Below are 23056 nucleotides of genomic sequence, written 5' to 3'. Positions count from 1 at the left end.
GCACCCCCGCTGTGGACCAATTATAAGCAGGCGGAGGATGCTGGGGGGCCCCTGAGTGGTGGGCCCGCCCCTCACGTCAGCTGAAGAGCAACGACCACCTGGCACAGGAGGAGCGAAACAAGCTGTGATCACGCACCCTTCAGCAACGTACAACCTCAATATAGCATGTTGTTTCCAGTATAGTATAAATACTCTGTTGTGAGAAGTACATTATGACTGCTGTTCCTACCAAGGCTTCTTGTGTGATCATCAAAACACTTTAATTGAATCTTTATGCACTCATCTTACAACATGTCTGTGAACTCCAATGTGCCATTCAGAACTGTTTTCAGATTAGATTTTAAAGGGACATATATATATATATATATATATATATACATGTTGTCCTGAGGACCTTGGAGGCTGGCCTCAATTTTGTTGCCTCATTTTGTTGTCATCCGAAAGACTACTGGAGGAATGGATGGAGCAGGAGTTTTTCTTTGAAATGTAAAATGTGACTGGGAGAGATAAATAATTCATCCAGCTGTCATGTGCCTCACCTAGCCTGGCAGACAAAGTCTGCCCAGTCGGAGTTTACACAGACATGGAACAGGTTTACTGCCCTTTAAAGCTTTAAAGTTGCCCTTTTGAATCAGTCTCACAGTTTCATATGGAAAGTATTTAGATAGCTATTTGCTATTTGATCTTGTGTGAGCTTAATAGTTGCATGTACAAATATAATAATGAATGAAACGCTTGTAACTTCTGTCTAAACTAACATGAAAATCCACCAGTGTGATTAGCATTGTGTCATCTAATTCAGCAGTAGGCCCAGCTGTGTCAGGATGGGAATATAAAATGGTTAACTTTAATTATTAATCACAGAATTAACAAACATGACGACAAAAAGACACAGTTTCTGTTACTAATAAAACAGGGTCACATTGGACTCAGAAAGTGATATTTAAACTTCATTTATGCAGACTTGGCAAGTGTAAACTATGAGAACAGCACTGTTGACAAACGGCCATTGGCCATTTCGATTGCTCGGAGCTGTGAATTACATTGCTGTCGTCTTCATTCTTTGTTGCATCCAGCCAGGCTACTTAGGAAGCGCGTTTACTCCCACAACTGGGTCAAGCAGTGCAGAAGAATCTCCAAAGTATTGTGTGCATCAACCTCTGGGCGGATTTCTGGAGCCTTCCTCCGGTTTAATCAGTGTTTTGCATCAGGCGTCAGTCTGCATGCTAACTGAACAAAGAGGCGGTCGCTAGGTCCCAGGAGAGACAGCCTCAACAGGAGTCGACCGAGACTCGGGAACAAACGGGTTCTTAATCCGAAAGAGGAATACTGCCGCATTCATTGTTTTCATGTTCAACATCAGAGCTGTGATTCTGTTGTTATTACCAACACCTTTACAATCAAGTGCTTACGAGTGCTCCCTTTCCTCATCTGTTGGGGAGTTTTTTAAATGAGGTTAAGGCAGTGGAGATAGGGATGAAGATAGGATTGTGAATATGGAGCGCCGGATATGTGACAGCGCATCGTGTTTCGGAGAGATCAAGGTGGAACAATCCTACACTGAACTATTGGAGAAGAAAATGATCTATGTGCACGCACTCCTTGATCCACAGAAAGCAATTACATCCATATTTTTTATTTATTTGCCTTCAATGATGTTTTGAATTATTCAAGATCAAACACCCGGGTTGCCATGGCTGAGGCATCCGTAGGCGTGAATCTGCATGCCAAAGATTTCCTCTGTTAAGGGCAATAAGACTCATGGTCTTGTGGGTGCCCATATGCCTACAGACATCCAGCTCAGTTCTCCCCTGTGGCTTGACTGTCTGGAACCCCAAAACAATAGCACAGTAGAATTAATAACCAGCTATTTCATTTTTCAAACGCCAAATAATTATGTATTCATTTGGCGAACACATTAATACTTACCAACATATAGTGAAGGCCTTGAATTTGCAGCATTCGGATCCACAGTCAGGTGCCCCACTGAGCAATGCCAATCGCTACGGCTTTGTGATGATTCGTTCTTGAGGATAACATTTGGTGCTGCTTTCAATGCTGTTTTGAGACATTGTTTAGAGTTTGGTTATTGAAAATTTCTGTCGGTCTCAAAGTTGAAATCCCATTTTTTTTAAGTAAAGAGTTCCAGCAATATAGGCAAAGCTGTTGATATGCGATGCTGAAGGTGGTCTTCTTTAGAGGTAGAGAAGGAGGCCAAGAAAACAATGTGTTCACCCTCCCAATGAAGATAAAACAACTGTGAGATGTTAGATTGAGATACAAGTTGCTGGGAGATCAGGCTCTAATATAGATTCCGGTTGGATATTTGTTCATAATCGTCGAATATATTCAAGCCTTTCTCACTAAGAAATCTCAGTGGCATATCCGAGATTAATTCTCCATAACTCACTCTACAGACTTTTGACATAAGAGTGGGTTTCAACTCCAGGTAAATGTTTGCGTGCCGTTACTCCTGCCCTGGGCTCTTTCCAGACACTGAGAAAGGCTGCTAGACACTTTACACCCTTTTTGCATTAGTTCATGTATGGTCTCTGCCTCGGATACCGCACAAACATCCCCAAGCTGTCAAGTTGTTACTTTTATAACTGCCAAGTCAACGAAGGAATGGTGACATTCGGGGTCGAAGCGGAACTTGACTTTTTATAGACTTCGATGCTGGTCGGCTGGTGTGATCCCACTGTGGGCTCCTTTCACTGTGGTTCAGTACGGATGTTTCTAGCAGACAAAGCTCAGCTACCCCGCCACAACACAGATGCCCCACTCTGAAGCTCCACTCCGAAGCCCCAGGATCGGAGGTGACTCATACCAAGGAAGACTGCGAGGACTCTAAGAACCTGAAGGAGAAACCTCATCATGTCTTTAGAACAGACGAAATACTGGAACTCTCAGAGACTCCCCCCCCCCCCCCTCCTCTTTACAATGTAAACAGCAGCATAAGCTACCGCGATACAGTCACACAGACTGAGAGCGTTCCGGAAGAGCCTGAGATGAGTGGTTTACCTCAGCCAGAACGAAATCTCTTTCAGCGCAGCCGTATCGATGCCCGTTTGCCAGGGCTCCCCCGTTGAATGTGATCAACTGATAAACAAACTCCTCCGCTGATAACGTTGTCACTCTAGGACGCGTGGGGTTCACATTCATGAATAATTGGTGAGAACACAGAGAGCAGGGGGAGCTGTGCCAGTGGAGGGGAAACAGGATGTTTGTTATCCCTCTCTGCTCTAACTGTGCTTGGGAATACTTTGCTGTGACAGGTTTTTTTCGGTGCCAGATTTAAAGTCTCAACCAGTGGGTGGAGAAGTTGGTGAAAGTACCCCCGAATAGCAATACAGAAAATATTTTGTTCTACCTACTGTCCTCATTTATTTACCCTACCACAGGGGCGGATCTAGAGATTTTCATTCGGGGTGGCAATGGGGTGGCAGAAGGGAGTTGTTGGGTGGCCTCCTGGAGGCAAATCAAAACCCAAAGTAGGGGGGTACAGTACTCCCTATGGTAAATGATTAGGCTATAACATTGTAGTTTAAATTAAACAATAACATTAATATTATTTATTGATTTATTGAAATGTTCTGTAATGTACAAATAATATTTTTCCATGGGAAGATTGAGGTTCATGTTGTTTAATTGTAACTTGTTTAACTATATGCTCTTATGGTTCCTCCCTTTGGGACTTATTTGGTGTTTCACAATGCATGCTTCATGTTTTGGCTACCCGCAATGTTTAGGGCTATATAGTTGTTATGTTCAGTGACCTATGCACTTTTGTAAAGCTCTCGCTTTGGATAAAAGCGATTGCTAAATGCATTAAAGAAAAAGATTGTGGTGGGTAGTATTTTTTATTCTGGTGGCAGCTGCCACCTCTTGCCACCCCTTAGATCCGCCACTGCCCTACCATTAGATGACTGCATTACAGACTACTTTACAATGAACAACTCATGAGTTTGTAGGGGATTCACAATGTCTGGCATCGACTATAACAATGCATCAAATCAATTCAAAATCCAATCAAACTTTATTTGTACAGCCCCGACTTACAGGCAATGTGCAAAAGGCTTCACAGAGACCCACAGGTGAAGTACAGATTCCCCAATGGGGGTATTTGTTAGCTATGTCCCCACTGTGGGTAGCTCTGTCTGGGTCTATTAGGCAGTTGAGTTACGAGCCTACCCAGAATCCTGTCAACCACACAAACAGAAGCGGGCAGATCCAATGTCCTCCAAACCACAGCGAATGACATTTAAATGACTACCGCTATTGAGACCCAACTCCCTCATCCAGACCGTCTCATAACTAACAACATACAATGCCACCCAGCAGAGCAGAGGGCGTGACCAGTGGTGGGTTATGGCCCAGACAGAGCTAAAGGTGGGGATCCAGTCAGAAGGGGGGTGGTGGTGATGTGTGTGCAGGCTCATTGAGGACCTCTCTTCTGCCTGAGTCGCGTCTGAGAAGCCCGGTCTAGAATATATTAGCTTAATGAAATAGCGTGACGCGCCTTGGCACAGGGCTGTAAATGTGTCATGGCCGCCGTCCTCCCCTCGCAGGCTGGATGGTGATAAAGTGGTGGGATTGGCCGTGTGAGAGGCCCATAAAACGAGGCTGAGTTGATGTAATCGACGTCGTATATCCAACCTCACACTTTCAGGACACGAGTCCGGAATCACGCCGAGGCCTTCTCTCATCTCCTGCAGCTCCTCACAAAAGCTCGTGAAAACCGGAGACGCGTTTGTACTCCCGAGTCAGATTCATCAGTTCCTAAGTGTTTTTACTTATGGTGCAGGATTCCAGTGGGCCCATAGGAGTGAATGGCAGGATAATGATGTTCAGTAAGTGCACTGAAGAGTGCTGCAATTTAGCTTTACAAAGAACACAGAGAGGAAACGACAGACTTAAACCCGACACTGATGTTTAGTGTCGATGCCTTGTCAGAGAAACAACGTGATGTCATTACAGGAAAATAGACAACGTCAGAGCTGCAAAAGGATTCAACAGTCTGTGAATACGATATCGTTTGGGCCTTCGGAACACTTGGTTGGTTTCTTGATACATTTGAACAACAAAAAATGTTGTCACTGGAATTGGTTCATCTTCTGGTTCATTCTGCTCAATTATGCCATCTTGAGTCTTGTATCACATAATTTGACAGGCTAGAACAAGTTTGCATGTTCAGCACTGATTAACAAGATGAAAATATTCAATGCCAAGCTCCTTACAGGGCCTCCATGATAACCCCAAGTTCTCAAAAGAATGTCACGATTCTTGACCTGACTAGAAAGCTCGCTGGTTCCTATTCATAGTCTTGACACTCTTAAAGATTGCTGTGTGGAGGTCTCCATCGTGACATCTCCTGCTGGTTTTTTTACGTCTTACATCATGCTTCTGATGGCTTCACTGAGGTCCCACTGTACTCAACGAGGACCAATCTTCCAAGTGGCCCACTTTAACAGAATAAACCAACCCGACGTGGCTGCACTCTCTCGGGAAAAGAGCCTCCTCGAATGTCACGGCAGCTAAATGAGTGTGTTTGATTTGTCTGCCGGGGCGGCCCCCACGGAGTGTAGAAGGCTGGAATCAATGGCCCGCCAGTGCTGTTTACCAAGCACTCACCCAGAGCTGGTTAATTGGTTTAATGAGCATGTGAATTACTGAAGCACCCTCATAATTAACCGTGCAGGCCCCGAGGGGTCATCCGCAGGAACAGTAACCGGTCCAGGAAAGCACAAGTCAACCTGGAGGAGGTGAGAGAGACAGACTAATGAGGATGTAAATTGCGGTCATTACATCTGGGTGGACACTATGATCTGGAGCGTTACAGGGTCAAATATGTTTTTCTAATTGAACCATAAATGGGTGGATGGAGGTCATGAATCTATTCAACATTGATATCCTGGATAAACGTTGTAGGTTTATGCCTATGTAAGCATTTTATAGTGCTGGGAATGCATTTATTGTAATGTGCCGGACATTTTGGTTGATTTCTTGAGCAAAATGAATTTTGTCTCTCTTTTTCAAGAATGAAACCTAGAATCTGTTGAGTACATTGAACTGGATGTGTTCAGTTCTGCATCCACGATTCTGGCAATGTGTGCATTCAGAACGGTCCGAAGAAAAGAAAGCTTCTGATTTCTGGAGGAGGCAAAAACTTGCTGTGTGTCCCCCATTGAAGTTGTTGCTGCTCTACCAAACAAGCTGCTGACGTGTCCTTGAGTTGGTGGAGATGGTGAAGTTTGCAGATGAGAGAGGAGGGGTGAAGAGAGGGAGCCCTTTCAGCAACATCCTTGAGTAACTCAGGATTTCGACGACTCCATTCACATCCACAGCGTGTCCTTGAAGCTCGAGGCTACATAGCGGCTTCTCATTGAATAGAAGACACGTTTGAGAATTCAAGTCACGCCCAAGGTCACTGCTGTGTTCGGTGACTTGTCCAAGGCCATGCCAAAGCTTTCATTTTCTTCACCTGCCAGCATCTTGTGAACATGTGTGAACATTTTGGGTTGTCACATTTCTTGCTGTCTATTGTGAAAAATAGGCAGCCGATCATTTGCTGAAGAGGACTTGAGGTTTTGGAATATTCCAGACACAGTAATCCCTGCCAATAACAGTCGTCTTCGCTAGCTGCACAGCACCCCAGCAACCCCCCCTTCGAACCACTCTCTCCTTTCAGCAAGAACAATGAGCAGAACTCCAAATATGTGGATATCAAACATGACATATGTTCATATGCATAGCATATGTTCATTCTGTTATTTCATATATTAATTATGTAACAAGAACTCTTTCTTTCCATGTGTTTGTATGCATGTGTGTTTAAACTTCTCTGTGTGTGAATGAAGCCATTCAGAACACATAAACCGTGCCATCACCTGGGAATGAAATAACCAATCACACCGAGAGCCCCCCAGATGTGCAGACACAGGGAGTCAGCTGGTATGGTGACGTAACGGTTAACACAACTACGTGAGTCCTAAAAGGCTTTCTGGATGTTTCCCTCCCCCCTCCACACACACACACACACACACACACCACCCTTCCCCCTACTGTAGGTCTTTGTAAATGCTTTTCATGACTCAATTCTCATATGCCGACAGAGAGAAAAGCCAAGGTTGGAAGGGGCTCATTAGAAGGGCCAGCGGCACCTATGGGAGGTGGTGTAGAAGTCTTGGGGAGAGCTGGGCTAACGTGAAGGCCAGGAACAGCGAGGCGAGAGGAGAGGCACAGCTGCTTACCACCCTTAGACAACGCACCACGTCAACACAAACGAAATCCCTGTGAATAAACGCCCTTCATTCACATGCAAACGGGATCTTTTTTTTTTGTTGGCATTATCCAGCAAAGAGGTGCAAGGGTCTGCATGTTATATAAGTTGGGTCTTTTTTTCTCTGCATGAATGTTAAACTAGGTTAAGTGCATGGGGAATAGATGTAGGATAGCATCCACGTGGAGGCCGGGGTCCATGGAGTTGAAGATCACTGGTGGAGCCGGTTCACTGAGGGCGTGAAGCAGAGGAGTTGATTAACCCTGACAGTAATGAATCAGTGATGGTAGCTAAAATTACACAATTCACTTTGGAACTAGTGAACACGATTTTTCTACCACCACTATGATTAACCCGTTAATTAGTAGCGTCACATGTGATCGTTCGAAAGCGGGCCCCACAGAGTACCGTCACACATGTGATTCTGAACATTCCAACCGACTATTTTCCGATAGATACAAAAACTTTATGACAAACGCTATAGTATGGCTTCAAAATTTACAATTAGGTGGCTAACAAGTAACACTAGCAGGTAGTAGCATTGCTACGAGTATTATGCTAGGTTGCTAGGTAACGGAAGCTAACTAAAGCTAGCTAGCTTTCGTTTTGAAAAAAAAACTCACTCTGGTGGCAGCGTCGGTAATATTTAGAACTCACTCCTCTAAAGGTTAACGGACTAGCGCTCTGACTCGCCCCACCTCTCTCTCTCTCTCTCTCCGTCTCTCTCTCCGTCCGTCTCTCTCTCTCTCTGTGTCTCTGTGGCTCTCTCTCCATCCGTCTCTCCCTCTCTGTCTCTCTCAAGTCTCTCCCTCTCTCTCTGTCTCTCAAGTATCTCTTGCTCTCTTTCCCTTTCTTGCTCTATCGCTCCCATCTCCTGCTCCATCTCTCTATTTTCTCTCTCTCAGAGGAGAAGATGGTAAAGGGGAACCCGTCAGGCAGCAGTGTGTTTGTTACAGGGCTTAGCAACTCGGCCACCGTGAGACACGAAACCACGAATCAAGCCAAAAATGCAAAAGACACATATCTTCAAATCCATTTTTCGAGCTTATCCACCCACCCATCGATTGAATCAGAAGCCAAGCTGTGGCATTACTGAGGTTGAAACCCGCTCAACGACTTCACTGCAGTAACATCTGTCATTCTTACAGAGCTCCGCTGATGCTGCTGTCGTGCCTGGCTTTTGAGTCCAATAAGCCAATTAAGGTGGGCCAATTAAAACCCAATTCCAGCTGAGACCAGCCCTGCCGTTTGCCTAATGGTTATGTAGTAATTAGCTCCAGAGAGAGAAGCCTCTGGGCTGGATCCCTCTTCAGTCTGGCCAGGCTGCCCAACTCCCCACCAACACCACCGCATGGTAATCTGGGAAGAGGTAGGGAGCTTTCAAGGAATTGATCTGGCCAGAAGTAGGAGATAACAAAAGCGTCTTTTTTTTGCCGAGTCATGGTGGCGACTTGCTGTCACACAGTAACACTGTAATTGGTCTGCTCTCTCGTACACGCCCGCCTGCACGCACACAACTGCACACATATACCACCCCCCCCCCCCCCCCCTGCCAGCACACACACGTATGCACGCACACACGAATACACACAGAAATACACAGAAAGTTGCTTCTTCAACCACAAAAAAATGACTGTGAGCAGACCAATTTATGGGTTTTATTTTAAGGGCATTGTGCCCAGAAAGTACTAAGCCTTTCTGGGAAGCATGACTTCTTCGTGGAGGTTTACAAACACAGCTGATACCGGTATCAGAAGATAACAATGTTGATACTGATACCAGCGGAGAACATTAGGACCAGTTGAGAACAATTCTAGAACTGAAACCAATGGAGAACACTAGTACCAGTTGAGAACAACGCTATAACTGATAACAATGGAGAACACTAGTACCAGTTGAGAACAATGCTAGAACTGATACCAGTGGAAAAAGCCATCTGTTAGCATGTAAGCATCATCTCAACAGTTTGAATCCTCCTCTGCCCCCTCCGGCTCACTGTCACAATCAGAATGAGATCATTAGGACCAACTCGACCCAAGAAACCACGGCAGATGAAACTCCCTTCAGAGCTGTTAGAAGAACTCTGCTGAAGACAGTGACTGAGGGTGCCTTACAATCCCTTATGATGTATTGATCCATTTTTCATGGGATGTAATTGCTTTTTATTGCTTTACATAGACCAGGACATTAAAACAGTATATGTTTTCATGCTGGTATACTAGGCACAGGGTGATATACCATGCATGTGAGGAGGATTAAAAAAGACAAACATGTTGACTCAAGATATGAAAACTCTGTCATAAAACAATGCGAGACACAACTATTAAAGTCCCATAAAGTCGACCTGTCTCTGAAAACGCAAGTACTTTCTCTTCGACTAAAAGTATTCCACCGAGGCTGACCTCGTATGGGTCAGAGGTGCCTCTTCTGGGCGCCGTGTGTCTGGGTCCTGCGGGGGCATTTGGAGCTGTGTGTGTGTGGGGGGGGGGGGGGGGAGGGGGTGTCCTTGAGGAGCTGCTGGCTCGGTAAGCAGACAGAGGGATGTTTTTGGGAGACCCTAGGGCTTCTTTCCCTGCCATGAGACGAGTGGAGGGAGACACAGCCGTCAAGGTTGGGAAGCTGGAGAAAGGCTTGACAGGAGAGCTCTGGGCAGCCGAGATGAATGTATCCTCGCTTTGGTTCCGGAAGGAAATTGTTTGGGGTGAGGCGGGGGTAAGGGAGAGACGGGGGAAGAGAGAGACAGTGAGGGGTGGGAGGGACAGGGGTAGAGAGACACAGTGAGGGGAGGGAGGGAGGGACAGGGGTAGAGAGAGAGTGGGGGGTGGGGTGAGGGGTGGTGTGGTGTGGGCGAGACAGAAGCAGAGAGAGAGTGCGGGGTGAGAGAAACAGGGATGGAGAGAGAGTGGGGGGTGGGGTTAGAAGCGAGAAGACACGGGTAGAGAGAGAGAGGGGTGGGGGTGGAGTGAGGGAGGGAGAGACAGGGGTGGAGAAAGAGTGAGGGAGAGACTGTGTCATGCGTCCATCTGGCCCGAGCACCAACCCAGAACATGACACAGGAGACTGGCCACTGAACATGAGGTGGAGCACTAAAGAACGAACGAGTCAAAGAGAAGAAATGCTCTTTGGCTTCAGTTTTGTTAACAGTTTAATTGGATGCTGCCGAGCAAGTTGTGATTTATTTTTCCAGATAGACGCACGGCCTGGATGGAAAGTGTGAAACGCTGTCTCGGTAGACAAGGGAAACAAAAGAGCTTTACTCTTTCACATCCCCAAATACCGCGGTAAGCTTCGGTAAACACTCTGCCCAAGGCTCATCATGATATTTTACGTGACTCTGAACTCAATCAGATGCTCACCAGTTCGGAATCCCCTAAAATGAGCAATGGCACCAAAACTCTCTCTTATCAGTCAATGTTTGTGCCTTTATCCAAGTCGCTTGTATGCATGTAACTTTTACATTACATTTGAATCAGACTGGAGTCAGATGGCTGAGCGGTTAGGGAATCGGGCTAGTAATCTGAAGGTTGCCAGATCAATTCCCGGCCGTGCCAAATGACGTTGTGTCCTTGGGCAAGGCACTTCACCCCACTTGCCTCGGGGGGAATGTCCCTGTACTTACTCTAAGTCGCACTGGATAAGAGCGTCTGCTAAAATGACTAAATGTAAATGTAATTCATTTCCCCTTTGTAAGAGAGCCTTCAGTCTCTGTAAAGGGATGGCAAGACAACCCGATGTCGCGGAACAAAACGCGCACGGCTGGATCCTGCTCTGGAGGCATGCAGGGCCTGTCCTGTTGCCCGCAGCAAAGACAAGTGTCTGGGATTTGTGCCTGATCCTTGCGGCGATCGGCAGCCAGTTGGAGCAATCACAGCAGGGGAGTTGTGTGGGAGTACTTGGGTAGCTTGTAGATTAGGCTGGCGGCTAAATTCTGGAGGCTGGAGAGGAGGCAGTAATCAGAGACGGCCCGAGGCGTGGACAAGCAGCTGGGTGGAGGGCTCCTTGCTCCCTCGCAGACAGGTTTTTTCTTTTTCTTTCGGCGGGCTTTTTTTCCCCCGCCGGCTTTCTGTTCACCAGCGGCTCTGCATCGTGCGAGCGATGCGTTTCTTGGAATCCGGGTTCGTCATCGAGGATGACCGCCCGGGTTTCTTGCCGAGCGAGATGCCGTCAGCGGCGATGGAAAGCTCTCTTGCTGGAGAGGATCTGGCAGGGATGAAGAGGAGCTCGGTCTTGTTGGGATTCAATTTCAGGTGTTGGGAGGACATCCATAAGCAGGTGTCCGACAGAGAAAAACAGGAGATTCTTTCGTTGACTCAGGCGGGGGAGATAAATAGCTGAGTGTCTTCAGCACAGCCGTGGGAAGATAAGCTTTGTTCATGGCTGAGCCAGGTCATCCGAAGTGTAGATGGAGGAAAAAAAAGGGGTCCCGCCATCGATCCATGGGGGAGTCCTGTAGCGACTGGGGGCATGGGATGGGGCGGGGGTTGGGGGTGGTGGTGGAGGAGGCGGAGCCTTACCTGGAAGGTCCATCTATCTGGTAGGGGAGAGCGCTTCCAGTCGATCCCATTTCATGCAGCTGCTGGTTGAGCTGGTGGGTGATCTGTAACCAGCTCTCGTCAGCATTCCCAGTCCCGGAACTCCATCGGTGCATTTTCTCTCAATCCGTCACTTCAGTCCGTCAACCAACAAGCTTCAAACAAGCAAAAGAAAAACGCACCTGCTGCTCGGCTCGATTCATAGAAATCCGACAGTCGCGAGCGATGTGTCTGCTTGGAAAACATCAAAGTCAAGGTTGTGGAACGGGGCTATAGATGTGGAGGCAAACATGTCAGGAACATGGCAGATCTGGCAAGAAGTTCAGAGGATTCCTTTTTTTTTTTTTTTTTTTGCCTCCATGTCTGCCAGTCCTGTCCAGCATATGTGTGTGCATACAGGACAGGGACTGAGGCGTATCTGGCCCAAACAGATGGCGCGCTTCACAGCCTCCGAGGCTGGTGACACCTCAAACACGAGTCGTCCTGTCTGGGGACAACACAACACAGGTGCAGCAGCTAAACCAATCTACTATTATGCCGCTGGATGTAAACAAGCTGGTAGGGAGGAAAATAATGGATTGAGACAACAATTTCCCCCTGCTAAATGACGGACGATGACCTGTAAAATGTGGGTATCCAAAATAGTCTTGGAGAAATTCAGAGATTGAATAATGCAGAATCCAACCGATAGAAGATTTGAGTTTCAATTAATTAATTAATTAGTTCATTTCAGTTAAACTAAAAAGTCAGGTTGGGAAATGTTTTTGAATCATTTAATTCCTATTTAAGTTATTATAATTGTTTAGCGTCTGTGAATTATCTTCCCCTGATATCTGTACTGTGCTAATTCTCTACTGTTGGTAGATGCCATGCTCAGTTTCACAAACATACTGTATATTGCAAGACAAATTCATTTACATTTTGTCACTTAGTAGACGTTCTTATCCAGAGCGACTTACAGTAAGTACAGGGACATTCCCGCCAAGGCAAGTAAGGTGAAGTGCCTTGCCCAAGGACACAACGTCATTTGGCACGGCCGGGAATCGAACCAACAACCTTATGATTAATAGCCCTACTCGCTAACCGCTCAGCAATCTGACCCCCGTTCCCAGGATGTGGAACTACTGTCCACTCAGGTGGTGTTGTATTTCGGAAAGGTATGTGTGTCAGGGGGCGCAAGGACTAAGAGTATTACCCACAATACCTAGCCTCTCTCAAGAGAGCGTGGCTGAAGTTTCCCAGGTCTCTCTGTTGTATCCACTATATCCCGCTCTGCTAAGAGAGGCATCTGTGGAGACGGTGTAGACAAGATGCTATGTCCTCATTACCAGCCTGTAGCAAAGTAAGAGCTCAGGGGACGATGACAAAAAACTTTTGTCTCATGTCTGAAACTCTGGTGTCCCCTACTCTGCCTCGGATGTTTCTAATAAGCCCAACTTTCCGTCTAAAGAGCCGGTCTTTAGTCTTCAGAGAAACCGTCGCTATTGAAGACTTCAGCAGCTAATATCTCTCGGCTCAGAGCAAGATACTGTCATTACAAAGCATATGCGTGGCCCGTGATGGCAATGCGCTGGTGTTGTGTGTCACGCAGGGGAGAGATATGCACCAGGGAGCTTTTCCATGCAATACTTGCGAGCAGGGAGACACCATAGAACACAGCATGCTGTAGATCCACTGAATGCTAGGTTCCATTGAGGTTGAAATCAATAGAGGCAGATAGACACGTGTGACTCGCTCGTGAGGAACAAACAAAAGTACCATGCATTTGCAACACGAACGTGTCTCATCAATATCTCCTTCATAGCTGGTGAATTTTCGTTTTCATGAAGTTTATGTACTGCGGTCTATTGGGTTAGAAAACACCTTCTGATTCCAGAGCTAACCGAGCTTAACTTGATCCTCTGGACTGTTTGTTATCTCCCTTATGCACAGGTACACACACACACACACACACACCCATGCACACACAGGCAGCTCAACATGCACAGACGTTGGCAGTCGTCGTTGCTGTAGAGCAGGCTCTTCTTGGAGCTAGGAGCAGGATTAGTCCACTGCTCTGGGCCCGTTTCCTCCAGGAAGAGGAACCCGGGAATGACACGCTGAGATGGGGTCCAGTAGTCTACGGAGGGGATTTTCAGGTTGACTGGCCGTGTTTCTAGAAGACTTAACAAGACGATTTGTTGTGGGGAAGAAAAAAAACCGTTCCGTTTATCTTGTTTCAACAGCGTCGTAGATAACAAATGACGGGTTTAGTGTATATTTCACATTTCACACTTAAAAGTACTTTTTTTTTTTTTTTTACAGTGGCCTCATGTGAACCATTCAGCTTGGAGTGCTGTCGGCTGTGAGGTGATGTCAAGATCATATGTCATATGATCAGAGGTCGTAATCCAAAGTGGCACAGGGGGATTTGAACCTGTGACCTGTTCATTTGCCTAAAACACTAGCACCGAGCTACACCCACCCTCTTTTGAAAACAAAGTGACATTCAACAACCACATTGGAACTGGTTCCCAGCCATGAAATAGTTCTTCTCAATTAGCACTTGATTTGAATTCATGTTTATTCACACTCCGTGTTAACACAGTGACCCTTTGATACGGCCTCGAGTTACGAGTCGATAACAAAGTGTTTATCCTACGCACGATAGCGTCTTACGCCATCAGAAGCCTCTGGCCCAGTTGAATCTGCCTTCAGAGTCACATCCGCACCGTTCTGCTCTGCTCTGCTTCGGTCATGACGGCCAGACAGAAAAGCTGGGGTGTGACTCATCGCACATCAGATCACGCGGGTCACCTTCCTATTTCGCTGCTGTTGAGTTTCAAGCCCCTGGTCATGGCGGTGCCTTGTGTGGCTCTGGTGTGCTTTGAGGCTGCTCAGCAGCTTCGGCCTCAAACTCCCATCGTTCCTTGTTGTTTTGGAGGAACCCTGCAGTGTCTGTCCTTCGCCAAACCAAACGGACATGTCTCACGCGCGTGGCGGGCCACACGCTACGTGTGGACATCCCCGTATTTGCGATCAGACTTTGTCTCCTTGCTGGCAAGCGTTAAACTATTGTACTTTCTTTGAATCCGACGACTCTGTGCGTTACTTGAGAAACGGTTCTAACACACCTCTTCGGGCCGTGTGGTAAATGTCACGCTTATGAAAAAGATTCACCGCAGTTTCACACGTAACTCCCACCAGCGTCCTGCCGTCTGGTCACATTAGCCAACCCTGTCCCTAACCCACGTCATCCATGAAACGTCGCCTGAAACGCCCTGAAGTAAAGCAGTCAGGACGACGACCCCTCTTGCAAAGCTGTACCGGCAAGTCAATGTTCTAGCAGGCGTTGACAGATTGGGGGCCATTTTACTTTCATCAGCCTCCTCTTAAATTGCTCATGTTCAGCTTTTTCTGTGATCTCCACCCCCAGCAAGTGTGTTACAGATCATGTCTGACAATGGCATTCTCACGTGAGTCGATGAAGACAAGCTCTCTCACGCAGAGAACGCTGTCAGCTTAAACTCGTATTCCCTGTCAACGTCGGCAGGAGCGGATCACATGCACTCACGTACCTTTTTAACCCCCCCCCTCATCATCTTCTACCTCCACGAAAAGCACCCACACGCAAAAACACACACCCGAGACACCCCCCCCCCCCACAACCCCTTTCAACAGCACCCGCACACTCGCGGACAAACAAACAAAGATACACAGCTCCAAGCGGATCTATTGTCATAACCTCCTGCCTTCGAGCTTGGCGCGAGTGAGTGACATGAATACAAATGCACCCCGGGAGGAAGAGGCAGCACTCGATACCCTGACCTCACTTGTGATTATCTCCACCCCTGTCAGCGGGGCCGCGGCACTGCGTCGCGAGGACGCGTCTCCATAATGAATGTGCCGGACTCTGTGCCACGGCACAGGCGACCAATCAGGGCTGTTTTTCACAGGAGACGGTTAATGAAGACACTAAGTCGACCTGTCGGGGTGAGTCTGCTGACAAACTGATCGTCCGTTATGGCCGTGCACGTCCTTTGAGTTAGACCCTCGTTTGAGAGATGAGTGTTCCCAAACAAATTGTGCTGCTCCGATCGGGGTCAGCCTGGCAACCAATCAAATGAATTAGTCGGCAGAAAGAAATCAAGTTTTATTTTGTTCCCGTGAAGCCAATCGGCTCCTTGGAGCCTCCCCGATCTCAGCTGGAGGAAACCATTTATTGTGGCCGAAAAAAAAATGTCTTCCCCTCTCCTCCAAAGTAAGTGGGGAGAGGGCCACATCACTCCCTGGATGGACAGCCGCTTGTCCAGCACTCGAATGATTGAATCGGTCTCTGGGGAAAACATGTTTTCTCCGGCCAGCTTTCCCCTTGCACAACAAAAACTGGTGAGGCTGTGCTATTGTCAGTAAAACAAACGAAATGACAGAATCACCTGATATGCTTAACCGAGCATTTAAGCACTGTATTTGTGTCTGTGTTTGGGATTGCCCATAGCTCCATATTATAGTTGTTACTGTATTACAGTGTAAAACTCCATCCATGTATCAGACAAAATGTTCAAATTTCCTTCAGAAATTGAACTATTTCAAAAAGATATATACGTTTTTATTTTTGTTTCATTATTAAACTTTACTGAAGATGGTTATGTCGCTGCTACATAATGCAGAACCACTGTGCGTCATACGAAATTTGGCAGTGGTCAAGTGAAGATTAAGAAAGATAAAACAAGATTAGGTGGAGTCAAAATGAAATGGATCTTGTCACCGTCACTGACACTGTCCATGTAATGTATGCAGGCACGGATTAATGCACAGGCTTGCCCAGGCTGCAGCCTAGGGGCCCCCTGTGTGCAACAAAATAAAGACCATAATTGGCCCATGAGAAACTTTTTATTTTTTAATAAGGAAGTGATTGGGTAGATGTGACTTGGGAAAGGGTTATATCTGGTATTCTTTCAACTTACATCTCTTATATACGTATATTGAACATATAAGTTCTTTGCTAAATCTAGGTAGCTACCGTTTCGCAAAAATAACTCACTCTGGTGGAAATATTTAGAACTCGCGCGTTAGGGCTGATTCTAGCACTGTAGGAATGTAAAGAAAACACTGTAGGGTTGGCTGTCTCAACGTGTGTGTATGTCCATTCACCTTATTTGCATGTAGACCATTTCTAGTAAAGCACAATATTTAAGAGAGGAGGGGGGGGCTCACACAGTGAGCAGCCTAGGGGCCCCTGACCACCTTAATCCGCCCCTGATTGTATGCAGTAAGGATGGGGTATCCCCCCAGACTTGTAAACAAAATATATTTAATTAACAGTGCCCTCTGGAAACTCAATGAGCCCAATGAGAAGCATGCTAATTCTTCAGACAGCAAAGCCTGATGTTGTTGAGCCGGCCTATGCCTTTGGTGTTGCAGGGATGAGAGCCTGTTGGTATTTTTGAGACAAACAAGCAGTGACCTCTTCAGTTCAAAGCTTCGCTCCCTCTCCCACTTCCCCCTCAGCGACCTGACAGCCGTGCAGACGAAGCCAGACGGTTCTTCTACCTCGTGGTTTATGCCCCCCCGAGGTCCCCTAGTCTGCCGAGCATAGCGACAGTCATGGTTGGGAAGGGTGACTGCTCTTGCGGGTCGGCTATTCCGTCTCCATGGCGAATGGAACTCGCCGCACGGTCAAAGTGCTGAAAACACAGGCCAGATAGGGTCACACAGACTCATGTGCACTCCAATACCTTTACAAATTAATTCCCAATAGCTTTCCAACATTGAATTCCTGACCGTGATCATTTGTGCAGACCGTGGTCAATTACCGTCATGGAGGATATATGCGAAACGTCATTGCGAAAGGGACTTGGCTGGTGTTTAGACTTACAGTAGTGATTCATTCTTTTGTTGCGGTGAATATGAAGCTATTCGCTGAGTCATTGCAATTATTGAACCCCGACTGAACACTGAAATGCTGAAGAGCTATCCATTTCTGGTCCTTGATCTTCTGCTGTACTTACTGAACAGCAGAAAGGATGTACTCGCTGTAAGTCGCATTTGTATGTTCGTTTTGATCGAAACAATAAATAATTGAAAGTATACGTTACGGGCCTCCATTAAACATGGAACTGTAAGGATGTTACAGAATATCAGAATAGACCACCTGCTATCGATTCCTGATTAAAACTAGAAGCATCCATTTCTATTCCTACCTGTGTTTTATTTATGTATTCATGGACCCCCCTCCTGCACTCTCGGGTGTTCATAGGCCTCAGAGTTCAAATCTGAAACTGGGGCTGTTCCAGACACTCCCCCCCCCCTGAACCTCCCCCTACTGAAACTCTGTCTCACCTCTATGGGGTATAACCCTGTTAATGGTGACTGACGAAGAAGTGAGACCAAAGCTTGATTCGGTCTCCAACATACCGCAGTGATGTATGATGGACTGTTTTACTATGCCTGACCAAGACCAGAGCTGAGAGGACTAGCTGTCACCACCTCAGTCACTACAGTATGAATGATAATGTGGTCATTACGGGTTCTGCCCCCCAGTCCTGGAACTCCAGGGTGCTTGGAAATAAGATATCACATCAGCTTTGATTCATGGTTTCAATTAGCCACTCTTCTTTCATGACCCGAGATCACAAGACAGAGCTTTTTAGCTTTTGCTTCTCCAAACTGTTTGAAAAATGTGTTTGAAAAGGATAAAAGCGGGCGACTAAACCGTGAGAATGAGATGAGGGCTGAATAGAATGCACAGAGTCTTATTCAGAGAGACAGTATAAAAGGCTTTATCTCTCTGTTAAAGACCTCATTCAATGGAGAGAGAGCAAAGCTAAGAACATCGGACTGATGCCTGTATCTCTCAAACTGGTATTTCATCTATTGTATTAATCCATAATTAGGCAAATGTATTCAAATGAAGCCACTGGTGGTGGCATTGAAATTGTGAATGCAGCTCCTTACCGCCACATCCTTACCAGGGGAAGAAAATCACAGTTTAAACTACAAATACCAAGGAACAATCAACAAACCCAAAGCCTGGGTTGCTTCACTCACCCATCTGATACTGGTAAGACTTGCTTGCTGGTCACTAGTTGTTACAAATGTTCCATTTCAATCTGTTCTGGGACCATACAGGCAGGACTTGTTCAACTGCAGCTGGGGTAGAACGCTATCTCTCAACTGTCTAACCCAGCTGCCATTTCTGAGCTGCTATAAAAAGCAGAAAGGTTGTGCGAGCCAGGGTTGTGGCCCCTCCTTCCCCAGAAGACAGGAAGTGACATACCCCCCGTGTGCCCCGGCAGGTGAGGCAGAGCGAGCCCTGGGAGGATGAAACACAGGTGTCACGTCATCCTGTTAATGAAGGGGTTTGACTTGCAGCGCCCCCATTCGTTTACGACCTGACATTTGGCAGCTCCTGATTGGTCGTGACTCATGCGGACTGGGCCAGTGGCAGGTGTGAATGAGTCGACTGTTCTGCCTGTTACACCCCAGGGCAGAACAGAGGAGGAGATCTTGTGTGTGCCAGTGGCTAAGAACAGGAAATCTGGTGTGAGAACAAACACCTGGGAAAAGGTAGAACAGGAAAAGATGGCTTTTGAATACTCCTGGAGTTGTATTCTCTGGCTGCCAGACACTCCTACGAAGTGTGAACATGGACTCAGTCCTGAAATCGGTAGTCGGAATATTGTGATGGTGGTGGTGCAGGGTTAGGGACCACTCCAGACAGAAATACTTCAAGGATCTCTTGGGTGGTGGTAAGGCTTTTATGAAGATTGGAGTCAATCGTATGTTTGAGTCAATTGTTGAGTGGGCAACAATGCCCGCTATTGCAACTGCGAAGCAGGCTAATTAGAGGAATATGTGTTGCCTTCCTCTGTCAGTCTGTTTTACGCCCTCTGAAGGGAGCTCATTCGTATTCACCCACAACCTTCTCTTGATGTTCATGTTTTGGAAATAAACGCAAGTCATACTATTAGGACACACTCCTGTGAATATAATTGGCATGGAGAAATGTGAATAAAGAATCGTGGTCTCGCAATGCACCAAAGATTTGAATTGCTAATTCAAATCCTAATTTGCTCTCTCTCTCTCTCTCTCTCTCTCTCTCTCTCTCTCTCTCTCTCTCTCTGTCTCTCCACCACTCACTCTGTCTCTCCACCACTCACTCTGTCTCTCCACCACTCACTCTGTCTCTCTCCATCTGTCTCTCTCACTCTTGCCGTCTCCACCTCTTACTCTCTTTGTCTTCACTTTTTCTCTCCCTGCGTCTCTCCCTCTCTTACACACACACAGAGACAAATACATTCTCTGAATCATCAGTCAGGGTTAAGGGGGTAATTCCTACTCAATCTGTTTCCTTTGTAATTGTTTCCCACAGTTTTCCTGAGTTAACTTCTTAGCACTGTCCGGAGTCAATCAAACCATTCACCGTTAAAGACGTCCTGCATTCTAATGAGAGACACAAAGAATGGGACTTGTCCTTCCGACCGATCGATCGTCATCTGGTGCCAATCCTTTCTTAGACTGAATGTGACTCTGAGCTGAAGTGTTTAAAGTCTGGAATGGTTATCTGGCCTCTTCAGTTATCAACCTCTCAGCAGGAGAGGCAGGACTCTTCTAGTGTCCATCTCTGCCGTGTTTCCTTGAGTCGGCTGTGGCCAGGGCTTGAACCCCAGGAGGATTGACCTGTGATGGCCTGTTTTCTCCCTATCTTTGTCTCTCTCCTCGCCTGTCTCTCTCCTTCCCACCTCTTTCTCTCCTCCTCACCTCTCTCTTCTCGCCTCCTCTCTCTTCCCTCCCCACTTCTCTCTCCCCTCGCCTCTCTCCCTCCTACCCACCTCTCTCTCGTCCCTCACCTGGCTCTCTCACCTGCCTGCCTGCCTGCCTGTCTGTCTGTCTGTCTGTCTGTCTGTCTGTCTGCCTGTCTGCTCCTGCCTGCCTGCCTGCCTGTCTGTCTGCTCCTGCCTGCTCCTGCCTACTCCTGTCTGTCTGTCTGTCTGTCCGTCTGTCTGCCTCGGTCCAGACTTCCAGCCAACAGCCTTCCACACAGCACGCAGCACGTCTCTCTGACACGGCAACAATCTCCATTCCCCTTCCTCAACCGACAAACAACAACAAACGCGACGATCATGTGGCTTTCGCGAGCAACCGCGTGATTGGTCACGATGTAAACAAAGCATTTCGTGAGGGACAGGGTCTGGTTGCGAGCGTGTCATTGCTCCTTGCCTGAGTAAACACTGTGATAATCCCCTCATCCAGCATGACTCCTCAGGGATGAGAGCTGGGGTTTGCGGCCCACCTCACCTTTCTGCTAAGTACCCGAATGCATTTCTGGGAGATAAAGGAAACGTGTCGCTCACGCGCACTCCCGCGCACGCGCGCTTTCACATTCACGCCATTTGTCCTCGTAAGCGCGGAGACGCGCGTTTCTCAAATTGGCCGTTGGGGGGGACTCGCGGGGACCGCGCCCGATGAGGGCAGCGTCAGGTGGAAATGCGACGGGGGATATCGAGCCCAGCGAAAGGCTAAGCTTCTCCTTCCCTGCGAGAGAGCCATCCCGGCGCGTAGGTAAAGGGGCTTTGTGAATGCCGGATGAGTTCGCCGCCACATGCTTCAATCGCAGCGGAGCAGAGAGGGAGAGACACGTTGCTCAAGTGTTCCTGTCATGCCCCCCCCCCCCCCAAAAAAAAACCTCTTCCTTCTCTCTTCCTCCGTATCTTCTTCCCTCCTCTTTCGGCAGTAGTCCCAGGAGGACCTCTTTAGCGAAACCCCGGCGCTTTCGAGATCAGGGGCTGCTGAGCTCGACGCAGGTGTAAACAGCTGTGTCGTCCAGAGGTCATCAGCCGTTCAACGTGGAGCTTGTTGACGTTAAACACTATAATCCCATCCGCCGAGTGAAAGCTCAGCACGGTGCCGTCCGTGAACAGGAACCGGGTCATTGTCATATACCTCGGAATGTTTATGATAATCTGTCATGTCCGCTGCGTTAAATAGATTAAGGCCGAATCCCAATACTCCCCCTTCCCCCTTCCCCTTAGTTTACCCCTAGCCCTTGGCCCTCAAAACTGAGGGTTAAGGGCTACATATCCCTAAGAAAGGGGACGCCACTCGGTTACAGGTACGTCATCTAGCACATATCAATATCTCTAAAGCAAGTAGTGTTATGCACTGATATTAAATGTAATTTGCTGCTAATGGAGTTTACTTAAGACTGTAGACATGCTAGTCAGAGAAATGCGGGACTGTTGTGCAATTCAGCACTGTAATATTAGCGTACCAAACTAGCGATTTTGAGAAACGTTTCAATTGGTTGCAAATATATATGTTCAGGACTGAGTATAACACAAAACAAGACTGTAATAATTTTTTTATCAATTAATTAAGCCGAAAATATTACATTTATCGGACTCTCTGGATGATCTGGCCACCATTGTTGCCGGTTGCGCATTATTCACATAGCCCTAGGTTTCAAGTAATCTCCCGATCTTACTTGGTGTTAAGGGGTGTATACCCCTTCGTCTTAGCCCTACCCCTAGCTCAAAAAGAGTATTGGGACACCACTAGCTCTCACGGGAACGCACAAAACTAAGGGGAAGGGGTTAGGGGTAAGGGGGAGTATTGGGATTCGGCCTTAGTTACCCTTTGTGTCAGGATGGTTCGCTTGCCTACTAAGGTTTCCTTCTAGGGCCACTGCAGGATAATGTCACATGATGTTGTATCACATTCTAATTTGGAAACAGACATTCCAGGAACAAATACAGAGGGTCCCTCAGCTAAAATGGATTAGCGTGTTACGTTAGAGTGCAGATACAGCGAAGAGCGAGACAACTAGAGAGAGAAACAACGGTTAATCAGAGAGGGCTAAATCTCTTGGAGGAGATTCAGTGGCACACAATTCCACCGAGAGGAGCAGTGGGAGGGGAAAACACGAGGGGAAAAAACGAAACATTCTCAAGTGTTTTCCTGGCTGGTCTTAGAGACAACACTGTTTGAAAATGCGTTTTCAGTGTTCTCACGCGGCATCGCCGAGCACTCGGAGCCTCCATGTTGTTCTTATGTAAGACAAGTGATCCAGAGAGAGAGAGTGGCAGGCAGAATGTGTGATGCAAGAGTGGCCAGTTGTTGCAACACGCGGCGTTCCAGAAGCTTCTGGTACATCTGTTGGATAACGGGTTGGGTAATAGAACCAAGGGACATCACGGCATGCCAGTTGTCTAGGGTGAGCATATTCTGGACACCCTACACAGGACACCTTTTTTTTACATCGGGG

General features: G+C 47.2%; 1 long non-coding RNA gene across 1 annotated transcript; it reads right to left on the bottom strand.

The window, feature by feature from the left end:
- Positions 1-1769: 1769 nt before the first annotated feature.
- LOC146219617 (uncharacterized) lies at positions 1770-18937 on the bottom strand. The gene is made up of 3 exons (XR_014751018.1): positions 18841-18937; positions 1930-2058; positions 1770-1826 (listed from the first exon to the last, which is right to left on the bottom strand). It is a non-coding gene; the product is annotated as an uncharacterized LOC146219617 (long non-coding RNA).
- Between the last annotated feature and the right edge of the window lie 4119 nt (positions 18938-23056).

The sequence above is a fragment of the Hypomesus nipponensis genome, chromosome 28 (genome assembly GCF_054491055.1).
Source record: "Hypomesus nipponensis isolate SF chromosome 28, ASM5449105v1, whole genome shotgun sequence".
Taxonomy (NCBI): Eukaryota; Metazoa; Chordata; class Actinopteri; order Osmeriformes; family Osmeridae; genus Hypomesus; species Hypomesus nipponensis.
The sequence above is the reverse complement of the archived record's forward strand: the minus strand, read 5'-3'. Positions and strand labels throughout refer to the sequence as shown.